Genomic DNA, 13,464 nt, shown 5'->3' with positions numbered 1-13,464 from the left:
AATAACCTAACTCTCCACCTAAAGCAATTAGAGAAGGAAGAAATGAAGAACCCCAGGGATAGTAGAAGGAAAGAAATCTTAAAAATTAAGGCAGAAATAAATGCAATAGAAACTAAAGAGACCATAGCAAAAATCAACAAAGCTAAAAGCTGGTTTTTTGAAAAAATAAACAAAATTGACAAACCATTAGCAAGACTCATTAAGAAACAATGGGAGAAGAACCAAATTAACAAAATTAGAAATGAAAATGGAGAGATCACAACAGACAACACTGAAATACAAAGGATCATAAAAGACTACCACCAGCAGCTCTATGCCAATAAAATGGACAACTTGGATGAAATGGACAAATTCTTAGAAAAGTATAACTTTCCAAAACTGAACCAGGAAGAAATAGAAGATCTTAACAGACCCATCACAAGCAAGGAAATCGAAACTGTAATCAAAAATCTTCCAGCAAACAAAAGCCCAGGACCAGATGGCTTCACAGCTGAATTCTACCAAAAATTTAGAGAAGAGCTAACACCTATCTTACTCAAACTCTTCCAGAAAATTGCAGATGAAGGTAAGCTTCCAAACTCATTCTATGAGGCCACCATCACCCTATTTCCAAAACCAGACAAAGATGCCACAAAAAAAGAAAACTACAGGCCAATATCACTGATGAACATAGATGCAAAAATCCTTAACAAAATTCTAGCAAACAGAATCCAAGAACATATTAAAAAGATCATACACCATGACCAAGTGGGCTTTATCCCAGGAATGCAAGGATTCTTTAATATCCGCAAATCAATCAATGTAATACACCACATTAACAAATTGAAAGATAAAAATCATATGATTATCTCAATAGATGCAGAGAAAGCCTTTGATAAAATTCAACACTCATTTATGATTAAAACTCTCCAAAAAGCAGGAATAGAAGGAACATACCTCAACATAATAAAAGCTATATACAACAAACCCACAGCAAGCATCACCCTCAATGGTGAAAAATTGAAACCATTTCCCCTGAAATCAGGAACAAGACAAGGGTGCCCACTCTCACCACTACTATTCAACATAGTGTTGGAAGTTTTGGCCACAGCAATCAGAGCAGAAAAAGAAGTAAAAGGAATCCAGATAGGAAAAGAAGAAGTGAAACTCTCACTGTTTGCAGATGACATGATCCTCTACATAGAAAACCCTAAAGACTCTACCAGAAAATTACTAGAGCTAATCAATGAAGGTAGTAAAGTTGTAGGATATAAAATTAACACACAGAAATCCCTTGCATTCCTATATACTAACAATGAAAAAACAGAAAGAGAAATTAAGGAAACAATACCATTCACCATTGCAACAAAAAGAATAAAATACTTAGGAGTATATCTACATAAAGAAACAAAAGACCTATACATGGAAAACTATAAAACACTGATGAAAGAAATCAAAGAGGACACAAACAGATGGAGAAACATACCGTGTTCATGGATTGGAAGAATCAATATTGTCAAAATGGCTATTCTACCCAAAGCAATCTATAAATGCCCTCGTTTATATAGAAGATGCAGCTTCCAAAACTGAAAGCAGTTTATTAATATCTTCTATCTTTTATGTAGGAGGGAACAAAGTTTGGAAAAGCATGCTTTCTCTTCCAGAGGATATCCCAGCATGTTCCATGTGACTAGACTTGGAAACAAGGTATCTAGATCCTGACATTTCCAGTTGTTCATTTTATAGTCTATTTTCAACATTGTGGATCTATGTATACTTTGTGACATGGTGAGAAGAAATTTGTTAGTTTTTTTTTTTTTCCTAAAGACTTACATATACACATTTAGAGACAAAATACAGAAAGTTATTTGATAGCCTTGCTAAAAAGGAAAATTATTTGGGAGGTTTCTCTTTTTTTGTAATTTTTTTTCCATTTATTTTTATTAGTTGGAGGTTTCTTTTTAATTTGTGGGGTAGAGAAGTTGAGGAAGTACATTTGTACACATTAAAACAAGCTACATAAAGGTTTACCCAGATGCTCAGTGGTAGAGTCCACCTGCCAAGCAGGGGACACAGGAGACATGAGTTCGATATGTGGATCACAAAGATCCCCTGGAGAAGGATACAGCAACCCACTGCAGTATTCTTGCCTGGAGGATCCCATGGACAGAGGAGCCTGACAGGCTACAGTCCAAGAGGCCTCAAAGAGCCAGACATAACTTAGGAACTAAACAGCAACGGCAGAGGCTGACTATGAGCTGCACTTTAAGAGTACCATACTTGGGTTTGTGGTTATAAACAGAGGGACTTTATGATCAAAGTCATAAAGAATAGCTAGCTCCTATTTGGAAGATTCAGTCATTTTCTGTATTGGCAAAACTAGAAAGTCAATTCCAGTCACTGATGAATCACCGTCACCACGTTTTTTGTATTAGTACCATGTAGTAGAAGACCAACTCAGCCATCCTGGGCTGCTCAGACTCCATGTATTTCAGAGGTCTTCAAGTCTAGCTGTTGACTGGCTCCTGGGAGATTACATGTAAAACCTTGAAATATCCTGTCTGATAAGAGCAGTTTTTGTTGTTGTTGTTGTTGTTGTTGTTTCAGAGCAGTTTTCTATCCTGGGGTCCACATCAGTTTATGCTGACATGGTTCACAGCTAATGCCTGATTATATGCCTGGGACTTTGAACGAGGCTGTGACATAAACTGTTTTTACACCTGGGTGGTGAATTTCTAGATGAAGTAGCTAAGGATAGTTTGGGGGATTCCCCATGCCTATGAAATGAGCCTTAATAAAACCCTGGCCACTAATACTTGGCTAAGCTTTTCTGGTTGACAATAATTCCTAAGAGCCATCAGACAACATTGCTGGGAGAATTAAGTTCTCTGTGTGACTGGCCCAGGAGAGGTCAGTGGAAGCTCGTGGCTGGTTCTCCATGACACAGTTTATACACATTTTTTTCTATTGCCACTTTCAATCTGTATCTGTAGCTGTAGTAAACCATTATCATAATGGTTTTTAGAGTTTTGTGATACCTTCTTTCTACTAAATCACAGAATCTGATAGTGGTCTTTGGCACCTCTGACACAAGCCCAAAATTTGAAAAAGTTTCTCAAGCATTTTTCTTTCTTTAAGATTTTAAACTTTCTTGCATTTATATTACATAAAATATAAAATTGTTATTCTAAGAAATAAAATAAATATGCAAATTAGGAAACAATAAGTGAATACATGTAAAGTTACTTCCTGACTTAAATAAAAAAACAAACAACAACAAAGAAATGAGTATTGCTGAAATCAGAAGTTCTCTGTGATCACCACTGTTATACTTTCTTGAAAATTACAACCACCATAAGATATTATCTCAGACCTGTCAAAATGGCTATCATCAAAAAGACCACAAATAGCTAATTGACAAGGATGTGGAGAAAAGGGAACCCTTGTACACTGTTGGTGCAAATGTAAATTGCTGCAGCCACTGTTGAAAGCTGTAGAAAGATTTCTCAGAAAACTGAAAGTACAACATGGCCCAGAAATTTCATTCCTGGGTATATTTCTGAAGGAAACAAAAACATTGATTCAAAGACAGTGTTCATATCAACATCATGTACTGTAGCCAAGATATGGAAGCCACTTAAGTGTCCATCAACAGATAAATGGATAAAGAAGCTATGGAGTGCATACAGAGTTGAATATTAGCTAGCTCTAGAAAAGAATGAAATTTTGCCATCTGAAATAACATGGATGGACCTGCAGGGTATTATATTCAGTGAAATAAGTCAGATAGAAAAAGGGAAATACTGTATGTTACCACTTACATGTGGAATCTAATGGAATATTACTCAGCCATTAAAAAGAATATATTTGAATCAGTTCTAATGAGATGGATGAAACTGGAGCCCATTATACAGAGTGAAGTAAGCCAGAAAGATAAAGACCAACACAGTATACTAATGCATATATATGGAACTTAGAAAGATGGTAACGATAACCCTATATGCAAGACAGAAAAAGAAACACAGATGTATGGAACAGACTTTTGGACTCTATGGGAGAAGGTGAGGGTGTGATGATCTGAGAGAACAGCATTGAAACATGTATATTATCAAGTGTGAAACAGATCACCAGTCCAGGTTGGATGCATGAGACAAGTGCTGAGGGCTGGTGCACTGGGATGACCCAGAGGGATGGAATGGGGAGGGAGGTGGGAGGGGGGTTCAGGACGGGGAACACATGTAAATCCATGGCTGATTCATGTCAATGTATGGCAAAAACCACTACAATATTGTAAAGTAATTAGCCTCCAACTAATAAAAATAAAGGAAAAAATAAATAAATAAATAAAATAAAAAAACCCTAAAACACATAAAAAATATAAGAACACAGAAAGAAATGGACCGATAGAGAACAAATTAGTGGTTGTCGATGGAACAAGAGAAGGAGACAGGAAGAGGGCAAGAGGCAGAGAATTAACAGGTGCAAATGAGGGGCTTTGCTGGCGGTCCATTGGCTAAGATTTCACCTTCCCATGCAGGAGGTGCCAGTTCAATCCCTGGGGAGGGAGCTAAGGTTCCATATGCCTCATAGTGAAAACACCAAAACAGAAAGCAGAGGCAACATTCTAACAGTTTCAATAGACTTTTAAAAAATGGTCCACATCAAAAAATCTTTTAAAAAATACAGACTAATACAAACTAAATAACCTACAGGGATATATTGTACAGCATAGGGAATATATTCAATATTTTATAATAACTCAAATGGCATAGAATGCAATAAAACCTGAATCACTATGTTGTACAGTTGAAACTAATACAATATTGTAAATCAAATGTACCTCAGTTAAATATGAATAAAATACTCTTCTGTTTTTTGTTAGTCCATAGCTTTCAATTTTAAAAATAAATTCATCCATATCCTAAAACTACGTGTTTAATAAATCTGCTTGAATCACATTATAACGTGATGTCATATACTGTGGCTTCTACTTTGCTTGTGATTTTCTTCAATATTAGTTTCTAACATTTTCCCATGAAAATGTTATCATGAAAAGCTGTTACACATGAAAAGCTCATGTACTGTACTCTCAATTTCAAAATTGGATAGTATTATTTTCCTTTAATATGTCTAACTAGTTGTAGCTTTCCTTCCATCATGACCAGTGCTGATGTGAATATTACGCTACAGGTCACTCAGTGCACTCCTAGAGGGGTTTGTCTAGGTCCATCCCTAGATATGACATTGATTGGATACAGGATGTGCTTATGATCAGCTTTAAAGTGTAACAAGAATTTTCCTAATTTATGTTTCAGATCTATGTCCTCAAGAGCAGCATATCTGACCTTAGCTTCTACATCCTTGATGATACCTGCTCTAGTCAGACATTTAACATATTTTGCCATCATTATGGAGGTGCGTGTGTGTGTGTGTAGCCATGTCTCACTCTTTGCAAACCCAGGAACATAGCCTACTAGGCTTCTCTGTCCATGGAATTCTTCAAGCAAGAATACTAGAATAGGTTGCCATTTCCTAACCCAGGGAATCTTCCTGACACAGGGATCAAACTTGCATCTCCTGCATGTCCTGAATTAGCAGGCAAATTTTTACCACTGTACCACCTCTCAGATACTTAAATCTTTAACATATCTGGAACTATTTTTTTTTCCATTGTGTTATGTTAGAATTTTCTCTTTTGTGAATTCAGATAGCATGTTTTACCTACTGATTTGTTTTTTAAAGCATGTGTTCTCCATTTATTGTTAGTGACACCCTCAGTTCAGTTCAGTGACTCAGTCGTGTCCGACTCTTTGCGATTCCATGAATCACAGCATGCCAGGCCTCCCTGTCCATCACTAACTCCCCAAGTTTACAAAAACCCATGTCCATCGAGTCAGTGATGTCATCAGCCATCTCATCCTCTGTCATCCTCTTCTCCTCCTGTCCCCAACCCCTCACAGCATTAGGGTCTTTTCCAATGAGTCAACTCTTCGCTTGAGGTGAACAAAGTATTGGAGTTTCAGCTTCAGGACCAGTCCTTCCAATGAACACCCAGGACTGATGTCTTTTAGGATGGACTAGTTAGATCTCCTTGCAGTCCAAGCGACTCTCAAGAGTCTTCTCCAACACTACAGTTCAAAAGCATCAATTCATTGGCACTCAGCTTTCTTCACAGTCCAACTCTCACATCCATATACATGACCACTGGAAAAACCATAGCCTTGAGTAGATGGACCTTTGTTGGCAAAGTAATGTCTCTGCTTTTTAATATGCTGTCTAGGTTGGTCATAACTTTCCTTCCAAGTAGTAAGTGTCTTTTAATTTCATGACTGCAATCACCATCTGCAGTAATTTTGGAGCCCTATGATGTATCAAATCTTCATTTATTTGTGAATCCATTTCTGGACCTTGTTTTCTGATCATCAGTCTATGGTAAGCTTTGCTTTATGTAATGGCAGACATTGCTAGATAATTTTGCAGGAAAGGCTTGATCTTTTTTTCTGAGCTATTTCACCAAAACTTTAAAAAAGACTTGTCCCTCCTAGAACATTGTTGTGTGTGTCTTTTTTTTAGTTTTGGAGGGAATTTCCCTTACAGACCAATTCTGTAAAACTTATATCTTTCAAATATTGAGTCATTCTAGCAAACATGATGTCACTGTTTATTTATGCTATTTATTTAAAATCTTTTAGTTATGTTTTTATCATAAACATAAAAGTTTTGATTGAGAGATATATTTCCCTATGGGCCTTATATAATAAAAATTTATTGTTTAAAAATTATGATCTAAATATTTTCTGCAGTGATGAGGAAATACAACTAATTTTCCAATCAAATGTTGATTCTATAGTTAACAACTCACACAGACTATTTTATTAAAACCCATAGCTTTCACTTTACCCTTTTACATGAGTCTTTTCTTTATATATCTTACAAATCTGTAGTTTATTATTTTTGGATATCTTCCTCTACTAACAGCACCCTCCCATGAATTATTACCCAGAGTTGCAATGTTGAGCATTATTTTCCTTTACATAATTTTAAAGTAATGAACTTCTTGTTCATTAATTTTAATCAAAAGATATCAATTCAGTTTTAGGTCCTAATTAACTGTATATCTGAACCTCCAAATGCAATTTCTTCAGCTCTCCATGCATTATTATTAACATAAAGGAAGATGGAGGAAAAGCTTATTTGCAATAGTAAATCTTTTGGAAAAAATTCAGGCAAATAAATTGTAAACTTTTAACCATTAAATTGTGAAAGAAGATGTAACATTAAAGGTAACTGTCCAGCATTCTGGAAAGAATTTTTATTTCATCTTTTTAATCCATAATTTTGTTGTGCTAATGTTGCCATCTTTTGAGACAGACCTAACTCTGCAAAGTGAATGCCCAATGTGTCTCATTAACAATAATCTTTGGTGCATTTTTTTCAGCTTAAATGTAAACAGTATACAGTGCAATTATTGCTGAAAGGATAACTACCATAAGCAATGATTATCCTGAGAGATAATGGATGAATAAATTGTTAAGGATTGAGAACACTTTCCTGCCTTTTTTTTTTTAAGTGTAATGAAATCATTTTGAAAAAATGTTTAATTATGTTATGTTTTATTGAATCTCAAGAGAAATCAATAGACATTATAGTTACTTAATGAATCAACATTTTTCATTCTCCAATTAAAAAAAAACTGCAGATAGATCTTAGCAAAAGAAGTAGGCAAATAAAAGACCTGTTTTTCCTAGATTCATAAATTACAGTTTACTACATGTATTTGCTTTGTTATTTCAAATGAATGTATTAGAGTAACATATTAGCACACATTGAGGTTAATCCTTAGATAGATGGCATGCAGTAAAATGTTCACAATCTACAAAATAATGATTTTGTATTACTAACCTAATCATTAATCTATTCATTTATAAAATTGATTTTTTTTTTTTGTGGCTCAATAAACTTTTATTATTTTTTTGTTATTTATTTTTATTCAAAAGAATTTGTGTCCCTATCACAAAAATTAGATAAGCATACCACCAACAGCAGCAAAGTCTGTAGAGTTACATTGATGGTGGAGAGCTCACTGGGTATTCCCAATGTCCAGAAGGTCAAAAGGAGGAAAAATAGGGAAAGAAAAAAATACTCAAAACAAATCCAAAACCCATGGTGACTTTGGGGAGAGACATTGCAGGATCTGTCTTCTCTCATTGTCGGCTGCAGATGTATTTCAGCAGGGTCTAGTACCATTTAACTTGAGGAAACCCTTCATACCAACTCTAGCACCTTAATTGTACCCTGACTGTTAGCAGCAATCAGCACATTGGACTCCCCATCTGGAAGTGCCCTCCAGCACACAGCACTAACAAATTCATTTGTGTCATCTTCTTTTCGGTCTTTGTCCAGAACACTTTTGACTCTGTCGAACTTAAAAGTTAGCAAAGTCTTAGAAAGTCCTTTATAGTACAGGGTAAAGAAAGTTGTTCTCGCTTCCACAAGCTATATAATCTCCATTGGAAGCAAGGCCTACAAAGTTTTTTTCATTGATATGACCCTTGAAGGAGCGTAGGCAGTATGGCTTAAACTTACATTTTAAAGTATAATCAAGTATCTTCATTTATTTGCTCATCTATCCACAAATATTTAATGACTGTCTACTATGTAACAAACTGTTCTGCCAGCCTGACCAATCATTATAAAGATTTGTGCTCTAATAAATTTATTAGAAGAATGAAAACAAAAATATAAACAAATAACTGACAACAATGCTGTTACTAAAAAGTATTTTTAATATAATTTAATAGATTTTTGCAACTTAGGATTTCCTTCTATCTTTGATGTTCAAGTCTTTTAGAATGTTTAATTAAATACATGATAGTTTTATCTAATAAAATCATGATATGTGGAAAGCTGAACTGACAAAAATTGAGTATTATCTTTATGAGATAAATTGATAACTAACAAAAATAGCTATATCATTTAAACTTATCCTTTTCTAGAGTTTCTTCTGGTCATATTTGAGTTAAGTGACATGTGGTAATATAGATCTCATCCTATATCACATAAACTGCAATGTCCCTGTGATAAATACTCAATTTACACCTAAGCAAAAGATAATTATGGAAATGCAAAAGCCTATCCCTGGTGCAAATTAATTACATAATTTCTTTATTTCCTCACAGGATAATCAGAAATAAAAAACATACATACAAGAAAAGAAGTTTACAGAGATGTATAAAATTCTTAAAAGATATTAAGTTAAAAATAAAATAAATCTTCTATACTTGGCAAAAAGCAAGTCAATGATGGCATTGAACAGAATATCCATGGGAAAGACACTGTTCAGAATGTAACTCTATGATGCCTGAAAATCAACATGTAATTCATGGTTCCACTTTTTTGTGGCAAGTAATTCTAATGAGCTCAAAATTTATCCCTTGAAATATTTATTTGTATGTAATGCTAATGAATACATTATAAAATAAATAGCAAGAGCATGAGTTACTGAAATAAGTTTTCCAGCTACACTTTAAGCCTGCATAAATATTTTAAAAGCAGGTTTCCCAGGTGGCTCAACAGAAAAGAATCTGACTGCCAAGCAGGAAATGTAAGTGCAATCCTTGGGTTGGGAAGATCCCCTGGAGTTGGAAATGGCAACCCACTCCAGTATTCTTGCCCAGAAAATTATGTGGACAGAGATGCCTGGCCAGTTACAGTCCATGGGGGTCAGAAAGAATTCGACCCAACTCAGTGACTGAACAACAGTCTCCTCTTTGTTCTAAGAAGACATGGAAAAAAATGCATGAATGTAGTAAATCTGCATTCCAGAAGACAGCCCTATCTTTGCTATTTCTTAAAAAAAAAAAAAAAAAAAGGATTGGCTTCTGCATAAGGCCTCGTCCTTGAAGGATGACTATTATGAGCTCAGATGCCTCATTCTGGATATTGGTCTGCTGTTTAGGAGAGTGCTGAGAAACGATGATTACACAGAATCTGAAGATCTTGTGACCCACGGGAAGAGTCAACCATCTAGTGGAGAAGAGTGTAGATAGAATAAAAAGCCACTTGATTCTCGGGAAACTTTGAAATGACTCCTAGGTTAATAGTCACAAGTCATGCCTACTAATACTTTTTAAAGATATTTTTTAGGATGTTAGTGATCTAGATAATATGAAAAATGCTTCTTTGATCTTTAAACTTTAGTGAAAATTTAATTTACCAGTTTTACTGTTGCCATCAATCTCACAAGCCTTTATCATTTGTTCACAAGTATACCTACAGATCCTACTATTCCATCAGGGTCAAATATTATGCACATACATGTCTTAAATAAAATTGTAGTTATTCAAGTTTTTTTAGAAAACAGAAAATGATTAATTATGCATATCATGACAATCCAGATGTGGGTACAAAAGGATTGAGTCAAACTTTATCTTATGTTTTCTTGTTACACATAATGTTACCCACCAGTATGGAAACATATGTTGGTATAGTCATATATCTAGGGTAAGATATACACATGTTCAAAACTTTAAGAAAATGATTACTGTATTCGTAGGTTTGAATGTGTATCCAAAAGGAGTATAGGAGGTTTCTCTTATCAAAGTAGGGGACGAAGATTCCACATACAAGGGGCAACTAAGCAGGAGCATCACAGCTGCTGAAGCCCAGGAGTGGAGAGTCTGTGCTCTGCAACAGAGAAGCTGCCACAATAAGAAGTTCACACACAGTGACTAGACGGTAGCCCTGCTCTTTGTGGCTAGAGAAAGCTATGTGTGCACAGCAGTGACGACCCGGCAGGGGCAAAATAAACACATCATATATTTTTAAAAAGGAGTTTGTTGTGCATATCTGGTATTACTTGTACAAATGTTACTTAACAGAATTTCATTTATCACAGAGATATGGTGATTAAGGCTTGAAAGTTTAGCTGGGAACTGGGAACAATTCTACAGAATACAGAGCACAGAAATACACTCCTGCCACTAGGGTTAACTTTTCCTTTCTTAAGGCTATGGAAAAGGAGGGAAGAATATGCAGTGGAGAAAAGACAGTCTCTGTTCAATAATTGGGGATGGGAAAATTGGACAGCTATATGTAAGAGTGAGATAGAACACTGCCTCAACGAAAATGAAATCAAAATGGGTTAAAGACCTAAATATAAGACTAGAAACCATAAACTTCCTAGAAGAGAACAAAGGCCAAACACACTTTGACATATGTCACAACAATATATTTGGGATCTGCTTCTGAAGGCAAAAACAATCAGAGAAAGAAAGAGGGATTCACAGTTAGGTTCAATCACTCAGTCGTGTCCGGCTCATTGTGACCCCATGGATTGCAGCATGTGAGGCCTCCCTGTCCATCACCAACTCCTGGAGTTCGCCAAAACTCTTCTGCAGTGAGTCGGTGATGCCATCATCCAACCGTATCATCCTCCGTCACCCCCTTCTCCTCCTACCTTCAATTTTTTGCAGCATCAGTGTCTTTTTCCCATGAGTCAGTTCTTCACATCAGGTGGCCAAAATATTGGCATTTCAGCTTAAATACCATTCCTTCCAAAGGACATCCAAGACTGATTTCATTTAGGGTGGACTCCTTGGATCTCCTTGCAGTCCAGTTTCCTATTTAGAACCAGTCTGTTGTTTCATGTCCAGTTCTAACTATTGCTTCCTGACCTGTATGCAAATTTCTGAAGAAGCAAGTCAGGTGGTCTAGTATTCCAATCTCTTACACAATTTTCCAAAATTTTTTGTGATCCACACAAAGGCTTTGGTGTAGTCAATAAAGCAGAAATAGACGTTTTTCTGGAACTCTCGCTTTTCTGATGGTCCAGCAGATGTTGGCAATTTGATCTCTGGTTCCTCTGCCATTTCTAAAACCAGCTTGAACATCTGGAAGTTCATGGTTCACCTAGTGCTGAAACCAGGCTTACAGAATTTTCAGCATTACTTTAGTAGCATGTGAGATGAGTGCAATTGTGTGGTAGTTTGAGCATTCTTTTGGCTTGTCTTTCTTATGGATTGGAATGAAAACTGACCTTTCCCAATTCTGTGGCAACGGCTGAGTTTTCCAAATTTGCTGGTATATTGAGAGTGCAGCACTTTCACAGCATCATCTTTCAGGATGTGGAAATTCCTGCCTGGAAAATCCTCAACTGGAATTCATCACATCCAGTAGCATTTGCTTATAGTGATGCTTTTTCTAAAGCCTGACTTCACATTCTAGGATGTTTGGCTCTTAGTTGAGTGATCACACCATTGTAATTATCTGGGTTGTGAAGATCTTTTTTATACAGTTCTGTATATTCTTGCCACCTCTTCATATCTTCTACTTCAGGGTCCATGCCATTTCTGCCCTTTATCAAACCCATCTTTGCATGAAATGTTCCCTTGGTATCTCTAGCTTTCTTGAAGAGACCTCTAGTCTTTCCCATTCAGTTGTTTTCCTCTATTTCTTTGTATTGATCACTGAGGAAGGCTTTCTTTCCTCTCTTGGCTATTTTTTGGAACTATACAAATGGGAATATCTCTCCTTTTCTCCTTTGCTTTTCAGTTCTCTTCTTTTCACAGCTATTTATAAGGCCTTCTCAGACAACCATTTTGCCTTTTTGCATTTCTTTTCCATAGGGATGGTCCTGATTCCTGTCTCCTGTACAATGTCATGAACCTCCATCCCTGTCCATCAGGCTCTCTTCTCTATCAAACCTAGTCCCTTAAAACTATTTCTCACTTCCACTATATAATCAATCATAAGGGATTTGATTGAGGTCATACCATAATGATCTAGTGGTTTTCCCTACTTTCTCCAGTTTAAGTCTGAATTTGGCAATAAGGAGTTCATGATCTGAGCCACAGTCAGCTCCTGGGTCTTGTTTTTGTTGACTGTATCAAGCTTCTCCATCTTTGACTGCAAAGAATATAATCAGATTTTGGTGTTGACCATCTGGTGATGTCCATGTGCAGTCTTCTCTTGTGTTGTTGGAGGATGTTTGCTAGTCCAGTCCAGTGCATTCTCTTGGCAAAACTATTAGCCTTTGCCCTGCTTCATTCTGTACTCCAACGCAAAATTTTCTTGTTACTCCCAGTGTTTTCTTTACTTCCTACCTTTTGCATTCCAGTCCCCTATAATGAGGACACCTTTTTTGGGTTAGTTCTAAAAGGTCTTGTAGGTCTTCATAGAAACATTCAACTTCAGTAACCCTGAAGAAGTGTTACTAATTGGGACATAGGCTTGGATTACCATGATATTGAATGGTTTGCTTTGAAAATGAACAGAGATCATTGTCATTTTTGAGATTGCATCCAAGTACTGAATTTTGGACTCTTTTTGACCATGATAATGGCTACTCCATTTCTTCTAGGGGATTCCTGCCCACAGTAGTAGATATAATGATCATCTGAATTAAATTCACCCCTTCCAGTCCATTTTAGTTCTCTGATTCCTAGAATAGCAACATTCACCCTTGCCATCTCCTGTTTGACCACC

Source organism: Cervus elaphus, chromosome 18 (genome assembly GCF_910594005.1).
Source record: "Cervus elaphus chromosome 18, mCerEla1.1, whole genome shotgun sequence".
NCBI classification, from domain to species: Eukaryota; Metazoa; Chordata; class Mammalia; order Artiodactyla; family Cervidae; genus Cervus; species Cervus elaphus.
Note: the sequence above shows the minus strand (reverse complement) of the source record.